The following is a 17,458-nucleotide window of genomic DNA, read 5'->3' as shown; positions in this document are numbered from 1 at the left end:
AGTACATGATAAATGATATGACTGTTAGATGTGATGATTGTTTAGTAATTAAATATAATTACTGTTTAATCGTAAGAATAATCATGAGAAACCGTGGTCAGGGGCCTCAGAAAGATCACAAGAAACTCATTTCAATGTATACAGTGGAACAATATAAGTTTAATAATTAATATGTAGGTTATATAACGATAGAATATAAAATACATTCAGCTCGAAATCTATGTCTGAGTCAGATTTGGGTCTGTACCCCTGATTGCCAGAGTTCTCAATAAAAGCACCTGCAGATGATCATATCCCGTGATTATGTGTGTTCCTGAATGCTAAGACCCTGTCTGTCCACATTTTGTGTGGGAGCAATCCTTGGATGTTTTCAGTGCTGGAGGTGGTATCCAGATTTCAGTGGATGAGCTCCTTAAAGATGATTGAAACACTTTTACAGGGGAAGGAAAGCCCCTAGGCCTAGGGTTCAATGTGCAGATTACATGCTGCCCAGGGAGGTAGAATTCAGTAATAATTTTCTGACCTGGCACATATTGTGTGAGAGCAATCCTTGGATATATGTCATGTTGGAAAGTTGTATCCAAAGTAAGATGGTGGACTCCTGAAGAGGAATAAAGTGATTTTCTATGGGAAGGAAAGGACCTAACCCACTGTTTCTAGCGCAGATATGCTTCTCAGGGGAGGTAAAGGCCACAAAGACCTTTCTGCTCTGGATCGTCTTGTGTTAGACATCCACTGGAAGTATTTAGTATCGGCATGTGGCTCCAAATGCTGTAACTGTGCTCCTGGACATGAATGACAGTACCTTTCTTTGGGAAGGCAAACACATAGTCCTGCTGGTGGTATTCACATGACTGCAAAGTAAAGGTAAAAGCCAGCAACAGCTTTCTGTTCTCACATGCTTTGTGTGGCAGCAATCCTTAGACATTCAATATTGGAGCTTGAATCCAAATGTCAGAACCCAGGCCCTCCAAGTGAATGACAGTACCTTTCCTAGAAAATGAAACTCCCAGTCCTAATGTTGGTGCCACAGATGATCATTGCCTAGTAGAGAGACAAGTCAGCAAAACCTTTCTGTCCTGGAGTCTTTGTTTGGCAGCAATCCTTGGACATATTTGATATTGGAGGTGGTTTACAAAAGTTTTGACTCCTGAAATGGAATGACAGTGCTTTTACATGGGAAGGAAAGCAGTTAGCCTCAGATTATAAACTGGAGAGGGGAGAAAAATGCCAGTGAGAGTTTCCTGTCCTAGTCTGTTTGGTGTGAGAGCAATGTCTAGAGCCCTAGATTTATGCAATACTGGAACTCAGCTCCAAATGCTGCAGCTAGGTTCTTCAACGTGAATGACAGCACCTATTCTTGTGAAGGGAAACACCTTGTCTGACTGACAGTGCTGCAGATGATCATCTGCCAGGTGGAGGTGAAGGCCAGCAAAACGTTTTCATCCTAAAACACTGTGACTAGTGCTTTATTTTCCAAGGAAAAATATTGTCATTCCCTTTCAGGAGCACATATGAGGAATTTGGAAACCATCTCTACTAACGAATATGTCCAAGGATTTCTCCAACAGAATAGGTGTCTTGAGAGATAGGTCTTGTTTGCCTTTTCCTTTCCTGGGCCAACAATCATCTGCAGCACTAACAGTAAGACTAGGTGTTTCTCCTCCCAAGGAAATGTGCTTTCATTCACTTTCTGAGCCCAACCTCCTAAATTTGGCACTAAGCACAAAATTTGGATCCATCCACGGATTGTTCCCACACAAAATGTTCCAGGACAGGAAGGTCTTTACTTCGCCCGGACAGCCTCTCATCTGCCCCTGAAACACTGGCTACCTGAGGCATCGTGGGCCCACTGAGTCAGAAATAACTCAGCCTTGTGTGGCCAGTCCAGACCCACCTGGGACACTTTAATCCTGGCAGCCCCATCCCTCTGTCCATTGCTGTGATGCTCTTCAGTGCCCGACTCCTGGGTACGTGAGCACCCACAGGAGGGACTTTCACAACCAGCTTGTCCCCTGGGCAGTGATGTCCTGCCCCAGCCCAGCAGCTCCAATGGGTTTCCCTTGTGCCTGCCAATTGTCCTTTTTCCATCATTCCAACCACCCCACAGAGCACTTGCCACCATCCATGAGTCAGTGCCTAGGCAGAGTTGGCCATTTCTCTCATTCAGCCATGTCCAAAGCTAGCTAGATGGCTTTAGGCTTTAAGCTCTGTAACGTGCCTGGAGCCACCTTGTCCTTCAGTGGCTTCCGTAAGTTGCCATGTAGCATGTAGCATCCCATGAACTCTCCCACCTCACTCCCAAGTCCTCAGCCTTGGCAACAGCAGTAACTGCTCACCACAGAGCCAGTCCTCCTGGGGGGAAAAGCAGTCTCGCATTTGGGCCTCTGTGTCAACTTCCCCTGTGCAACTTCCCCTGGTTTCTCCTTTCCCTGTCCCCTCACAGGATCGGTAGCCCTGGTGGCCACCCCCCTTTCCCTGGAGACCAAACCCCTCTGCCCAGCCCTTAGCCCTGTCCCCCACCCCTTCCCCTTCTCAAGCTGTCTCTTCCACGTGGTCCCCCTCTTTTATCTCGCTGAGCTCCCTTCAGCCACATGTGATATCCTCCACTGGAATAAAACCCTGCAAAAAGAGCAAAATGAGCCTTTCTTGCCTCTGTCACTGAGCCAGCTGTGGTGGGTGCTAAGTGAGGGTCTGACTGCATTGACTGAAGGTTATCTCAACTTGCTTTTCCGCAGGAGACAGATTATAGGCAGCAGCAACCACTACTCTAACACCCACATTTTCAATTGATGCACAACTAGGCCCTGACCTTGAGGCTTTACTGAGCCTTTTGGAAGTGTCTCCATTGGATCTCCTCTGGATTCTAAATCACTATCAGAGAGAAAAACCCCAATTTTCTGGGGGATTTCTCTGGGGGTGGCCGACAACCCTCGAAGCTTTGAGGACCAGTCTAATCAGCGAAACCTCCTCTGAAGAGTTTTTTCTGACACACCAAGGTGGCGAGTATAGCCTAGTGACAGTCACCTTTTTGTATTGTTTTCCCTTTTTTTTATCTCTTAGGAGGCAAAGGGGTTAATGGAGTAGGACTCCACACAGCAGCTTTCCATTTTTGATGCATCCCTACAATATGGCAGGAACCATCAGGAAAGAGAGAGTGACGCTTTTCATTTCCTGGTAGTCAGGGCCTCCCTAGCATGTGCCACCTTCACCTCTTCCCCTTCTGATGATAATCTGAAAATTTTGCCACAGGTCCAGTTTGTAATGACTTCCAAGATACCATTCCCTTTGAACATCCCGTCCCAGCACTGGCAGTCGGGTGCCAGTGGGAACTGTGCTTCAGTGCCAGTCCCTTCTGAAACAGATGGAACCTCCTCATAAGCTGCGGAGTGCTGTATGGGTATAGCTGGCCTCAGATCCTTTGTATCCCAGACTCAAGAACCATAGGGTGGTCCTCCAACTTCCCCAGGTCCCTTCTGCTGGAGGCTCCAGGGTGGACCATTCTCCCTGGCTGCAGTGTGGAGCATTTTTTCCACACCTTGTCCTCTCCTGACTGCTCCAACGGCTACTGTAAGGAAGAATCTCCTCTTTAATTTGTTCAAAAGCTTGTTGCTGTGAAGGACCCCACTTGAAATCAATCTTCTTCGGTGTCTGTCATATGATAGAGAGAGTTTACAATCTGACTGTAACCTGGAATATGCATTTTCCAAAATACCACAGTGCCAGTAAAGCCTGTGTTTCCTTCCTGTGGGTCAGTGGGGATATGGCTGCTATTTTGTTGACCACATCCGCTGGAATCTGACAATGTCCATCTTGCTATTTTACTTCTAAAAACTGAATTTCTTGGGCAGGTCACTTGACTTTACCCTGTTTTATGGCAAAACCAGCCTTCAGGACGATCTGAATTATCTTATCCTCTTTCTCAAAAGCTTTCTCTGCTGTGGCACCACTTTGCTGCCTTGGTCTCCAGCTCACGCTGAAGTTCCAACACGTCCAGCATGGCAGCACTCAGTGATGGTGGGAATTCATTCAGGCCATGACAGTCTGCTGTCAGTGTCCACTCTCCACGGGACTCAGGCAGGGGCCATGTGGGGCTACTGAGGGGTGAGCGAGTCTTGCTGAGCACGCCCAGCTCTCCAGCGCCCGGATCAGCTCATGGACAGCCTCCTGAAGTTCCACTTGGTGCCATGTTGCCGATGGGACACTGCTGGGCTGGCCATCAGTACCTGCTGTTCTTCAACCCTCAGCAGTCCCACAGCAGAAGGGTCCTCTGAAAGACCAAACAAGAGATTCAGCTGTCTAAAGTTCTTCTTTATCCACAGCAGCTCTCCCAAAGCCCGGCGGTGTCCTTTTGGGTTTTTGAAATACCTCTCCTGAGGTGACGTATGCCAAGGATACACGGAGCCTCTAGGCCAGCGACAATGGAGTTTTTCTGTCACTCATGCCCAGTCAGGAGCACTTCAGCCCCCAGTATAGTCCCTGTTGGGACCCCCTGTCATCCCAGAAACAGAGATGGATTCTGCCCCTGCATGATGGCATCAGGGTACATTATCCACCCATGTCAACTAAGGCCTTGTGCTCCTGTGGCTCTGCTGTGCCAGGCCATGGATCCACACAATCCAACAGACCCCATTGTCCTTTTCCCACACCTGGCTGGAGCCAGGGCCCCTCCAGCTCTGATCATGGTACTTGTTGCTCGCCTCTTGTAAATATGACATGGAGGTCCCTTCCAGAGGGTCTGAAGTAACATCAGCCCTTCAATTCTACCTGAGGACTTGCCAAGTGGAAACTGAGTGGCATTTTTCCTTAAAGAGTTTTCTGACTGCAAGACCACTTTGAGACTTCTATGAGACTGAACCTTGTGACACCCCTGTGAGACCCTCATGAGACCCCCTTGAGAGACCCTTGTGTGAGAGACCTCAGGTGTCCTCCAGGTACCCCAGGAGTCACCAGAGGGCATAAGCCCCCAGGAAGGGCAGGTAGAAGTAGCGGTGCTCAAGGACCATGGTGACAGTGATGGAAATGGCACTGCACAACCAGCTGAAGGCCCTGAACTGCAGCACAATGAGCCTGTGCCCCACAGGTGACTTGTAGGGGTACATCACCTGACCAGGGTCAAAAAACTGCCTCTCCCTCCAAAGACAAACTCCACAAAGCAAACACCATCCAAATACCCCATATCCCTTCAAATGCCTCCCATATTCCCCAAATACAGCTGGGCACATGGGTCTCACCTGAACCTCAATTATAAAGCACCTCATGGTGGTCAAAGAACTGCCCCCCAAAATGTACCTCCTTGTGGGCAAAGAACTGCCCCTGCATCCCAAAATACCCCCCAAATAACCCACAAACCCTATATATACAGCAAAAATACAGGTGGGTGTAGGGGTCTCACCTGGGCCTTGTAGGCGAGCAGGGTGATATGGGTGACACTGTACAGGGTGACGTTCATGGAGAGCTGGATGGAGTTCCCCAGTCTAATGAGGTCTCTGAAAGCACCAACCCTCTGGGTGCCCCATAGAGACCCCCAAACTACCCCACAGACCCCCTGCAAATGTTCTATAGGGACCCCTGACTGCCCCATAGTGACCCACAGCTGCCCCCGTGCTCCCCAGTCACCTCCCCATACCCTCCGTGGTACCTGTGATGGAAAAGCACTTGCCCAGCAGGATGAGCACGAGGAGGAAGATGAGGAAGCTGATGGGGTGGAGGAAGCAGCCAGCATGGGGGTATGGGGAGGGCTGGGCACCTCCCTTCATCATATCCCCGACACGAGGGTCTATGCACCCCTACACCTCCTGTACTCCCCCAAGCCCCTCATTACCTCCCATGACTTCAAAGTGCCCCTGTGCTCCCCCATACCCCCTATACTTTGCTGGGAAAGGCCCCCAAACCCACCCAGAACCCCCAGCCCCATCAAATATCAATATGCCACTTGGACCTTGAATCTCCCAGTCTCTGAAGATCCCCCAAATCCCAATGTAACTTCCCCAGAGCCCGATGCTCTCCAGTCCCTGCAGCTGCTGCTGGACCCCACAAACCTGCCCATAGCCCCACAGGCTCCCCCTTCATGCTCCATGCTGGCAGCCACCATGAGCCTCTTCAGGTGGTGTGGAGCAGCTGCCACCCTAGACAGGTCTGGGGGGACTGGAGGGGTGAGCACAGGATCTCTCAGAGCACTGCCTCCCCCAGGCCCCCTTGAAGCTCAGATCTCCCCCAGCTGCTCGCTGATGAGTAACGTGAGGATGATGATGGGGACGAGGGTGATGTCTGTCTCCAGAACACCTGGGGAAGGTGGGGGGCAGGGTGAGAAGGGCTTCAGTCCATGAAGCCCCCAATACCCACCAGGGTATCCACAGATGACCCCTGCATTGCAGCCCCACCACAATTCCCCATGTACCCCAACCCCTTCAGCTTCCTCTCACCTCAATAACCTCAAATATATCCCCCATACTGATGCACCCCAATCCTTACAAACCCCCAAACCCCTAAACAGTCCTCCAGACCCTCATATACATCGCCATCTCAAAGTGCCCCAATCCCTGCAGCCCCCCAGACCACCATAACTCCCCATGTAGCCCCAGACCCTGATGTACACCAATCCCTCATCCCCTCCAGAGCCCAATAAGCCTCCTCAGACCCCCATAACCCCCAATATACCCCCCGATCTCGATGCACACCAGTCCCCCTTGCACGGCCTTTCCCCGGCCGCGGCCGCACCGAACTCATCAGCCGAGAGGTGCCGCGCCCGGCAGGAATCCCCGGTGCTCGGCACCATCTCGTACTCCAGCTCCAGCCCATGGCCCGGGGGGCCGAGGCCTTCCTGGGCTCAGATGTGGGGTGCTCGCCCCGCGTTCGCTGAGGACTCCGCACCACCAGCGCTCGGGTCGGGGCGGAAGCTGCAGCCCCAGCACAGCGCAGTCCCTGCAGCCCCGCCCGCCCGCCCCCCATCATTGCCCCGTGCACCCCGGTCTCTGCAGCCCCCCAATCCCCCGAGCCCGCCCGTAACCCCCCGGCCGAAATGCGCCCCCCGTTCTGACGGACCCCCACTCTCCCGGCGCCCCCGTTCCCGACAGGGCCCCGCCCTCAGCCTCGGCCCCGCCCCTCCCGCAGGCCCCGCCCAGCCCCGCTGCTGCGCGGGCCCCGCCCCTGCAGGCCCCGCCCGGGTGACGTCATTGGGCAGGCCACGCCCCCAGATCAGGCCACGCCCCCTGCGCCGCAGCGGGGCCGCGACTCTGTCCCCGTACAGACCAGTAAAGACCAGTACAAACCAGTACAGACCAGTACAGACCAGTACGGACCAGTACAGACCAGTACAGACCAGTACGGACCAGTACAGACCAGTACAGACCAGTACAGACCAGTGCACACCAGTATAGACCAGTACAGACCAGTACAGACCAGTGCAGACTAGTACAGACCAGTGCAGACCAGTACAGACCAGTACAGACCAGTACAGAGCAGTACAGACCAGTACGGACCAGTACAGACCAGTGTAGACCAGTACAGAGCAGTATAGATCAGTACAGAGCAGTATAGACCAGTATAGACTGGTACAGAGTGTGAGAAACTGCATTGACTTGTTTGTTCATCAAAAGTATGAAATTAGGATAAAAGGGGGGGAAGTCGGGACATGGAATTTGCAGGCTTGACTGGTAACCACAAACAAAGATTGTGAAAGATTTTGCAGGACTGGCTGGAACTGATAACCACAGTGGAAACCCATTGTTGCTGAAACTGATAAACCGCAGTGGAAGGAGACACACCACCCCACTTGTGAAACCCATTGTTCCTGGGACTGATAACCACGGTGGAACGAGACTCATCACCCCCACTTATGCAAGATAAAAAGGGACTGAAGAGAAGGAAAGGTTGTCAGCTTTTGGCAGAGCCAGGCTCCCAGCTGAACCCAGCGCTGTTTTGCTTGCTATCGCTTGCTGTAATTAATAAAATTATTAATTGATCTTAACAGGCTGAATCGAATTATTCGCTCAACTTATAACAAATTTGGTGCCGTGACTCGGATCGGAACACCTGGAGAGGAGGTGTCCTAAGGAGGCGCCCCACTGCCTTTGCTTTAACAGTGGCCTTACAGGGACACTCCTCCACGGACTCTGACCAACGAACCTAAAATCCGATAGCAAGCAAGGAACTGCCGGCTACCCCCTTAATCTTTGTGCACGAAGCCCCAGGCGAAGACACCGGATGGTGTAAGTATTTTGCGAAGGACCTGGTGTCCGGAGGAGGCCTGTTCTGGGAGAATGGGACCGCCTGGTCGGGGGTTGGAGATCCTGGAGTGTGACGAGTGTGGTGTATGAGAGGGGGGCCGGCAGCTCGGACTCCCCAAGCAAGTGCGGACCTCATAGTAGTGCGGTTCCCATATCTGGCGACGGACTGGGCCACGAATTGGGGGAAGCAAGTGTGTGTGTGAGAGAAGGCACTCCAGAAGATGGGTCAGAGGAAAAGCAAGCCTGCTGAACCCATGGGTGGGGGAATCCCTGTAAAACTTCCCCATATTTCAGAGGATAGTCCATTAGGCTTAATGATTAAATATTGGAATGCCTTTCCTTCTAGGAAGGGAAAAGATAAAGTGAAAATGGCTCATTATTGCATGGAAATTTGTGGGGGGGAAACAAATAAGAGGGGATCAGTTATATTGGCCAGTATTTGGGTCTTCTGAGGATTGGATCTGTCAGGCCTTAAATATTTACGTTAATTCAAAAGAACCCTTTAATCTAGAAGAAAGTGAATATGCAGCCCTCTGGAGAAGAGGAGAGACAAGGGCAAAATTATTTGCTCTCAATACCGAGAGGAAGAAAAAGAGGTCAAAAGAAATTGAATTACCTCCAGGCATTCCCCCTCCATACATACCGCCACCACCCCCACCTCTTCCATTGCCACCTCCACCGCCACAACTTTTATACCCCCCCACCTAGAACCTTCGCTAATCGACCACCCGGGTCCCTCGGCACCCACCCAAGAATTATCGGAGGATGAGGGACCGGAAGGTGAAAGGTTGGAGGAAAATATCCCTGAGGGTTCTCGGCGAGTAACCCGAAGCCAGACTCGACAAAAGGGAAAGCAAGAATTGGGTATATTTCCCCTTAGAGAGCATGGAATGGGAATGGTGCCTAACCCGAATGCTGCGCAACCAGGACAGCCTGCCCAGATTCTGGGAATAGTATATATATCTGTTCCATTAAACTCAGGGAATGTTAGGGAATTTAAAAAGGAAATGGGACATCTGTTAGAAGATCCTTTAGGGCTGGCAGAGCGGTTGGATCAATTTTTGGGACCTAATATTTATACTTGGGAGGAGATGCAATCCATGTTAGGGATTTTGTTTTCTGCAGAAGAAAGAAGAATGATTAGAGAAATGGGCATGAGAATCTGGGATGATGAACATCAACAGGGACCATTAGCAGATATTAAATGGCCCCTACATAATCCCCAGTGGAATAATCAAGACGCGTTACACCGTACCCATATGGGCGATTTGCGAAATATAATAATACAGGGAACAAGGAAAGCTGTCCCTCGTGGACAGAATGTACAAAAGGCATTCAAGGAACAACAAAAGAAGGATGAAGATCCAACTGAGTGGTTGGAGAGGCTGAGAAAAGCCTTTCAGTTATATTCAGGGGTGGACCCTAACACTCCTGAAGGAGAGACATTGTTGAAAGTTCATTTTGTGGTAAATTCGTGGGTGGATATTCGAAAGAAGTTGGAAAAGTTAGAAGGGTGGCAAGCAAGGGGGCTGGATGAGTTACTGCGGGAGGCTCAAAAGGTTTATGTTAGGAGGGAGGATGAGAACTACAAGAAGCAGTCTAAGATTATGTTAGCAGCTGTAAGGGAAGGACAGAGGCAATCTCCCCAAAGGAGGGGTGGTGGTCACCCAGGAGGTTTGAAGGGAGCAGGTCAACAGGTGCATGAAGGAAGACAAGGTGGAGGAGATAGGATTGTTTGTTTTTACTGTGGGAAAAAGGGACATATGAAACGGGAATGTCGACAAAGGATGGCTGATGAAAAGCAGTTTAAGGAAGATTAGGGGTGTCAGGGGCTCTATCTGCTGGGGACAAGAGAAAGAACAGAGCCCCTGGTAAAATTAAAAATAGGTCCCCAGCAGCAAGAATATGAGTTCCTTGTGGACTCAGGGGCAGAAAGATCGACCGTCCAGACCCTTCCCCTAGGGTGTAAGATTTCATCTGAAATCATACAGGTGATTGGAGCAAAAGGGGAACCCTTTGGAGTACCTATAATCAAGGATGTACTCTTAGAAAGTAACTCCAAATTAGGAATTGGGTCATTTTTATTAGTACCAGAAGCAGATTATAATTTACTGGGAAGGGATTTGATGATTGAATTGGGGATAGGGATAGAGATTAGTGAGGGAGAACTGACAGTAAAATTGTGTCCTCTCCGGGCTGAGGATGAGAAAAAGATTAATCCAGAGGTGTGGTACACCCCTGATAGTGTAGGAAAATTGAATATTGAACCCTTTGAAGTAACTATTAGGAACCCAGAGATACCTGTCAGAATTAGGCAATATCCTATATCTAAGGAGGGGAGGCAAGGACTGAAACCGGAAATAGAAAGGCTTTTAGAAAAGGGACTTTTAGAACCATGTATGTCCCCTTTTAATACCCCCATTTTACCAGTAAAGAAACCCAATGGTAGTTATAGGTTAGTACATGATTTACGGGAAATTAACAAAAGAACCGTTGAAAGGTTCCCCGTGGTAGCTAACCCACATACCCTTTTATTAAGTCAACTTGGCCCAGAAAACCAGTGGTATAGTGTAATAGATCTCAAAGATGCCTTCTGGGCTTGTCCCCTTAAGGAAACTTCTAGAGATTATTTTGCTTTTGAATGGGAGGATCCAGATACACATAGAAAACAACAATTGAGGTGGACAGTCCTTCCCCAGGGATTTACAGAATCCCCAAATCTGTTTGGACAAGCTTTGGAACAAGTACTGGAAGGTTATTCTTTAGGGGAAGGGATGGTGTTACTACAATATGTGGATGATTTATTAATTGCAGGGAAAGAGGAAAAAAAGGTAAGGGAAGAAAGTATAAAACTCCTCCTAAATTATTTAAGCCTTAAGGGACTTAAAGTCTCTAAGCCAAAATTGCAGTTTGTAGAAGAAGAGGTCAAATATCTTGGGCACTGGTTAACAAGGGGAACCAAGAAATTGGACACTGATAGAATCCAAGGAATACTTTCCCTACAGGCCCCACAGAACAAAAGACAAGTCCGACAGTTACTGGGACTCTTCGGGTATTGCCGACAATGGATCGAAAATTTTAGTGGAAAAGTCAAATTTTTATATGAAAAATTAACTAATGATGGGTTATTGAAATGGAGCACCAATGATGAAGATCAATTAGAAGCATTAAAAACTGAACTAGTCAATGCTCCAGTCCTTAGCATTCCAGATTTGAAGAGATCATTTTACTTATTTATTTGTGCAAATGAGGGAGTAGCATATGGTGTATTAGCTCAGGATTGGGCTGGGAAAAAGAAACCAGTAGCATACCTCTCCAAACTCCTGGATCCCGTTAGCCGGGGGTGGCCCACATGCTTACAGGCTATAGTGGCTGCTGCTCTCCTGGTAGAGGAAGCTGGGAAGATAACCTTTGGAAGTGAGCTAAAAGTCATATCTCCCCATAACATTCATGGAGTTTTGTAACAGAAGGCTGATAAATGGATAATGGATGCCAGACTTCTAAGGTATGAAGGCATCCTAGTCTCTTCTCCTAAGTTAAGTATAGAAACAACGAGCCTGCAAAAACCGGCCCAGTTTTTATATGGAGAACCAATTACAGAACTAACACATGATTGCCTTCAACAAATAGAGGAACAAACAAAAATAAGGCCGGATCTTGAGGAAGAAGAGCTAGAAGAAGGGACTCGATTGTATGTAGATGGGTCCTCTCGAGTTCTGGAAGGGAAAAGGAAATCCGGGTATGCTATAATAGATGGGAAAACATTTAAGACAGCAGAATCGGGTCTCCTTAGCCCCAGCTGGTCAGCCCAAGCATGCGAATTATATGCGGTGCTTAGGGCTCTAAAATTATTGGAAGGAAAAAGTGGGACTATTTTCACTGATTCTAAATATGCCTATGGAGTAGTTCATACTTTTGGAAAAATCTGGGAAGAAAGGGGACTTATGAACTCACCGGGAAAGGGGCTGGTACATAAAGAATTGATTCGGCAGGTATTACAAGCTTTGAGAGGGCCAGAGAAAATAGCCATTGTCCATGTAAAAGGACATCAAGCAGGGATTGGAAATTCAATACGAGGAAACAATTTGGCGGACCAGGAAGCGAAACGAGCGGCCCTGATGAATTTAAAGCCATGGACAGGGCTTGTCACAAGGAGAGAGGATTGCTCCACTTGTGGAGCTGACTTAGAAGATCCACCGTGTTGGGTTTGCTGGAAATACTATGGGATAGACTCAATAAAATGTGCCTGTGATACCCCTCGAAAGAAACATTGCTGGTTTCATGGACCTATTGATTACATACTAGACTTCACTGTGAAAGAAAAGGAGAAATTAGGCCAGATGGGGATAAGAGAAAAAGAGGAAGGCAAATGGGTATTGCCCGACGGGCGGGAAGTACTCCCAAAAGGGATGGCAATGAGGGTCCTACAAGCAATCCATGAGAAAACCCACTGGGGTACACAAGCCTTGGTTGATCAATTTGCTATAAAATATATGTGTATAGGAGTCTATAACCTTGCAAAACAGGTAACTCAACAGTGTTTAACTTGTCAAAAAGTGAATAAACAACAACTGAGAGAAAGACCAATGGGCGGCAGGGAGCTAGCACAAAGACCCTTCTCACACATACAAGTAGATTTTACAGAATTACCAAAAGTGGGGAGGTATAAATATTTATTGGTACTGGTAGACCATTTGACCCATTACGTGGAAGCCTATCCTACTGCCCGAGCCACCTCAAATACCGTAGTAAAAGTGTTACTAGAACAAATTATTCCCCGATATGGATTAATTGAATATTTAGACTCAGATAGGGGACCTCATTTCACTTCTAAAATCGCAAAAGATGTTTTAACGGCCTTAGCAACCCAGTGGAAATATCACACTCCTTGGCATCCACAGAGCTCAGGGAGAGTGGAAAGGATGAACGGGGAAATAAAAAAACAACTGACGAAGTTGATGTTAGAAACCAAGATGTCATGGGTAAAATGTTTGCCTCTGGCTTTATTAAATATTCGAACTCAACCCCGAACTGATGTAGGAATCTCCCCATTTGAAATGCTATTTGGAATGCCTTATGATATGGAAGCCCCTACAGACCATCCATGCTTGAAGGATTCCCAAATTAAGCATTATATCATACAAATTATGAGCCGAAGACAGGAATTGAGGGAAAAATGGATGTTGACACAGAGGCCACCTTTAGACATTACAATACATAAAATCAAACCAGGGGACAATGTGCTTATTAAATCCTGGAAAGAAAATTCTTTAACCCCACGTTGGGAAGGCCCCTTTGTTGTTCTGCTTACCACAGGAACTGCGATACGGACAGCCGAGAAGGGGTGGACACATGCCAGTCGAGTTAAAGGTCCGATCACCACAGATGACCAGTGGAAAGTGACCAGCCTGCCTGGGGAATTGAAGGTTACCATTAAGAAAAACCGATGAACTCTGTGTGTACCATTCAAGTTGATCACAAAGGGGAACAAAAGGGATATGATTACCTGCTTGTTAGTGATTATTTGATAATTTGTAATAAGGTAGATTGTGATTGTTATCCTTTTGTGTGCTTTGCATGTAAAGTTTGCCAAGAACGGTGGTGGGTCCATTGCCAAAAGGGGAGGCCGCCAACTGGGGTCTGTACAGAATGCTATAAGGCTGAACGAAAGTTAACCAAAATTGTGTTAAAATTAGGGGAATTGGAAAATCAGTGGGTTCGTTTCGAGTCTGAGGATTGGTGGAAAATATACACAAAACGAGTGCATCCAGGAAACTTTTGTTTCCATACTAACGAACCCACTCCATTTGTTGCCCAAATTATAAAAGGGTGTTGTCGGAGGGAACTAAAGGGGGTCCCGTGCAACCCACCCCCGGTCAAGGATAAAAATTGGGATCAGTACAAGGTTAGGCAGGAACAGGGGAAGGGACGCCCAGGCGAGTACCACTGCTGCCGAGAAGATGGTTCACCTCGCGGCTCGAAGCAACTGGGTCGGCGAGTGAGGCAGAGGGGAAAAAGCCAGGTCCCCCCGCAATGGAATAATGCTGAAATGCTCCAACTATTGCCAACCGAGTACTAGGTTCCCCTGGACGACCCGTCTGATTACCTCTGAAACACCAAAAAGGTAACAAACCCAAAAAGGGAAAACAGGATATTATGCAGTAAAAACAAGGTCAGGACCCCACCCTTATTGGCAGATTATAAGTATTTTAGTGCTTTGTATCATACATAAAGGGGAGGGTTCCCCGGCTCTGCACCAGCCCTTTAAGTGGACGCTAACCGGAATAGATGGCAGGGTAATTCGGAGTCAGATAACATCCGGACCCCCTAGTTTTATCCCACAGTTATGTGAACTAGCCCCTGTAGAGCCCTGTTTTAATACCGCAGGATTTTACATGTGTCCAGCATCGAACCCAGGAAAGGGGTATTGCAATTACCCTGGAGAATATTTCTGTGGGTACTGGGGGTGTGAAACAATAGCCTCAGACTGGCAAGCAGCAGGAGATAAATTTCTTAAAGTATCATGGGGACCCTATGGGTGTACCCCTCCACAAAAGGATTCTAGTGGCGCCTTCTTGGGCGGGTGGAAAGGGAGTTGCCAATTTGTGCATTTAAACATAACTGAGCCCACAGACCCAGGATGGATGGTAGGAAGATCATGGGGCTTTCGGTATTGGGAACCTGGAAAAGACAGAGGGAGCGTATTTACCATAAAGAAAGGGCCTGTACCAGCAGACACACAGGCAGTGGGCCCTAGTCCTGTAATAGTTGGGGATTTAACAGCTAGGAACCTGATAACGGATAACCAAACTACAACTCCTACAACACCGCCAAGTGGGGATTCCCGGTTTAACACTCTCTGGAAATTAATGGAGGGAGTATATAAAGTCTTAAATGCTACTCAGCCAGAATTAACAGAACGCTGTTGGCTCTGCTTTGATGTTAGGCCTCCATTTTACGAAGCTGTAGGGATATCTGAAAAGGCAAGATGTCTTAATGGTAGCAATCCCCCGCAATGTAATTGGAAAGATTCCCGGGGTAAAGGAATGACTTTGGCTTCAATAACGGGGAGGGGACGATGTATTGGCAGAGTACCCACACACCTGGAATATTTATGTGAGACTGTTACTAAAGCTAAACGGGAAGATACTCCAGCTAAATGGCTAGTTCCCGCTAAAAACACCAAGTGGATCTGCTCAAAAGGAGGATTCACCCCCTGTATTTCCTTAGAAATATTTGACGAAACCTCTGACTATTGTATACAGGTGGCTGTGATTCCCAAAATTATCTATCACCCCAACGAATATATGTATAATGTACAAAACATCCCAGAACACCACATACAAAAACGAGAGCCTTTGACCACACTTACAGTCGCACTTTTAATGCTTGCAGGGGGAGCAGGTATCGGTACGGGAGTAGCCTCCCTAGTAAAACAAACAAAGGAGTTTAATTCCCTGAGGATTGCTGTAGACGAAGATTTGGAACGTATAGAACAATCAATATCAGCATTGGAAAAGTCAGTAAGGTCCTTATCGGAAGTAGTTCTGCAGAATAGAAGAGGACTAGATCTTCTATTCTTACAACAGGGAGGACTGTGTGTGGCCCTCCGGGAAGAATGTTGTGTGTATGCAGATCACACTGGGGTGGTAGGAGACACTATGACAAAACTGAAAGCAGGACTTGAGAAAAGGAAAAGGGAAAGGGAGGCCCAGCAGAGCTGGTATGAGACCTGGTTTAATCACTCCCCTTGGTTAACTACCTTGCTATCTACAATTGCGGGTCCTTTAATATTATTAGTGTTAGGATTAACATTTGGCCCATGTATATTCAACAAGGTAATTGAAATAGTAAAAGGAAGATCGGAAGCAGCACACCTGATGCTAATCAAAGCCAAATATGAAACTATCCCTAGAGATCCTGAAGTAGAAGAGACTTTGATTCTAGCCCACCAAGAAATAAAACTATTTGATGAACAAAATGATAAAATATGGAATGGGGGACTGTGAGAAACTGCATTGACTTGTTTGTTCATCAAAAGTATGAAATTAGGATAAAAGGGGGGGAAGTCGGGACATGGAATTTGCAGGCTTGACTGGTAACCACAAACAAAGATTGTGAAAGATTTTGCAGGACTGGCTGGAACTGATAACCGCAGTGGAAACCCATTGTTGCTGAAACTGATAAACCGCAGTGGAAGGAGACACACCACCCCACTTGTGAAACCCATTGTTCCTGGGACTGATAACCACGGTGGAACGAGACTCATCACCCCCACTCATGCAAGATAAAAAGGGACTGAAGAGAAGGAAAGGTTGTCAGCTTTTGGCGGAGCCAGGCTCACAGCTGAACCCAGCGCTGTTTTGCTTGCTATCGCTTGCTGTAATGAATAAAATTATTAATTGATCTTAACAGGCTGAATCAAATTATTCGCCTCAACTTATAACACAGAACAGTACAGAGCAGTACAGACCAGTACAGACCAGTAAAGACCAGTCTAGACCAGTACAGAGCAGTATAGACCAGTACAGACCAGTACAGACCAGTAAAGACCAGTCTAGACCAGTACAGAGCAGTATAGAACAGTACAGACCAGTACAGACCAGTACAACCCAGTAAAGACCAATACAGACCAGTAGAGCCCATTAGAGCTCAGTACAGACCAGTACAGACCAGTACAGCCCAGTACAGGCCCATACAGCCCAGTACAGGCCAGTACTGCCCACTAGCAGCCTTTAGAGTCCAGGATAACTCAGTACAACTGGCACAGCCCACTGTAGACCAATATAGTACAGTATAGCCCAGTATAAGAAAGTATAACCCAGTACAGCCCAGTATTTTCCCCAAAGGAACCAAAACCAGCTGGTTCAGTCTGAGGAAGGGGAAGAGGAACCAAGAGCAGCACGTGGCAGCAGGGGGACGGCGCGGCCGGGGCGAAGAGGCTTGGGTGTCCCAGGGGCCCCCCAGACTCCGCGAGTCTGCACCGAGGCGGGGTGACCCAGCTGTGTAGACTCGTAGCCCTGCCAGCCCCTTGGGGACCCCTAAATCCGTCTGGGCAGGGGCCTCCCCCACTAACGTCACTGGGAGGTGGTTGGGGCAGTGGTGACAAAAAGCGATACCCCAAACTTCCCATTTCTAACCCCAAAATCACCCAAAGCAGAGGCAGTGGCACGGTGGGAACTTGACGGGGAGCAGGGGGGTGCCCAAAATCCGTGGGGGGCAAGGGGTCC

General features: G+C 48.1%; 1 protein-coding gene and 1 long non-coding RNA gene across 5 annotated transcripts in view; one reads left to right on the top strand and one right to left on the bottom strand.

Moving 5' to 3' along the window:
• The window catches only part of LOC144247979 (uncharacterized), a 216,383-nt gene that overhangs the window by 178,006 nt on the left and 20,919 nt on the right, over positions 1–17,458 (top strand). For 3 of the 4 annotated variants that reach the window (XR_014950722.1, XR_014950721.1, XM_085564396.1), the window contains exon 1: positions 17,362–17,401. The exons of the other annotated variant lie outside the window; for it this stretch is intronic. The gene's annotated coding sequence lies outside the window, so the exon portion shown is untranslated. Of the gene's footprint in view, positions 1–17,361; positions 17,402–17,458 lie in introns of those variants that run through there. 4 annotated transcript variants of the gene reach the window in all.
• On the bottom strand, positions 3,076–6,903 carry LOC146764524 (uncharacterized). Its single transcript, XR_014950727.1, has 2 exons — positions 5,396–6,903; positions 3,076–4,270 (listed from the first exon to the last, which is right to left on the bottom strand). It is a non-coding gene; the product is annotated as an uncharacterized LOC146764524 (long non-coding RNA).

The sequence above is a fragment of the Lonchura striata genome, chromosome 33 (assembly GCF_050655825.1).
Source record: "Lonchura striata isolate lonStrDom1 chromosome 33, ASM5065582v1, whole genome shotgun sequence".
NCBI lineage: Eukaryota > Metazoa > Chordata > Aves > Passeriformes > Estrildidae > Lonchura > Lonchura striata.
This window is presented reverse-complemented; position numbering and strand designations above follow the sequence as displayed.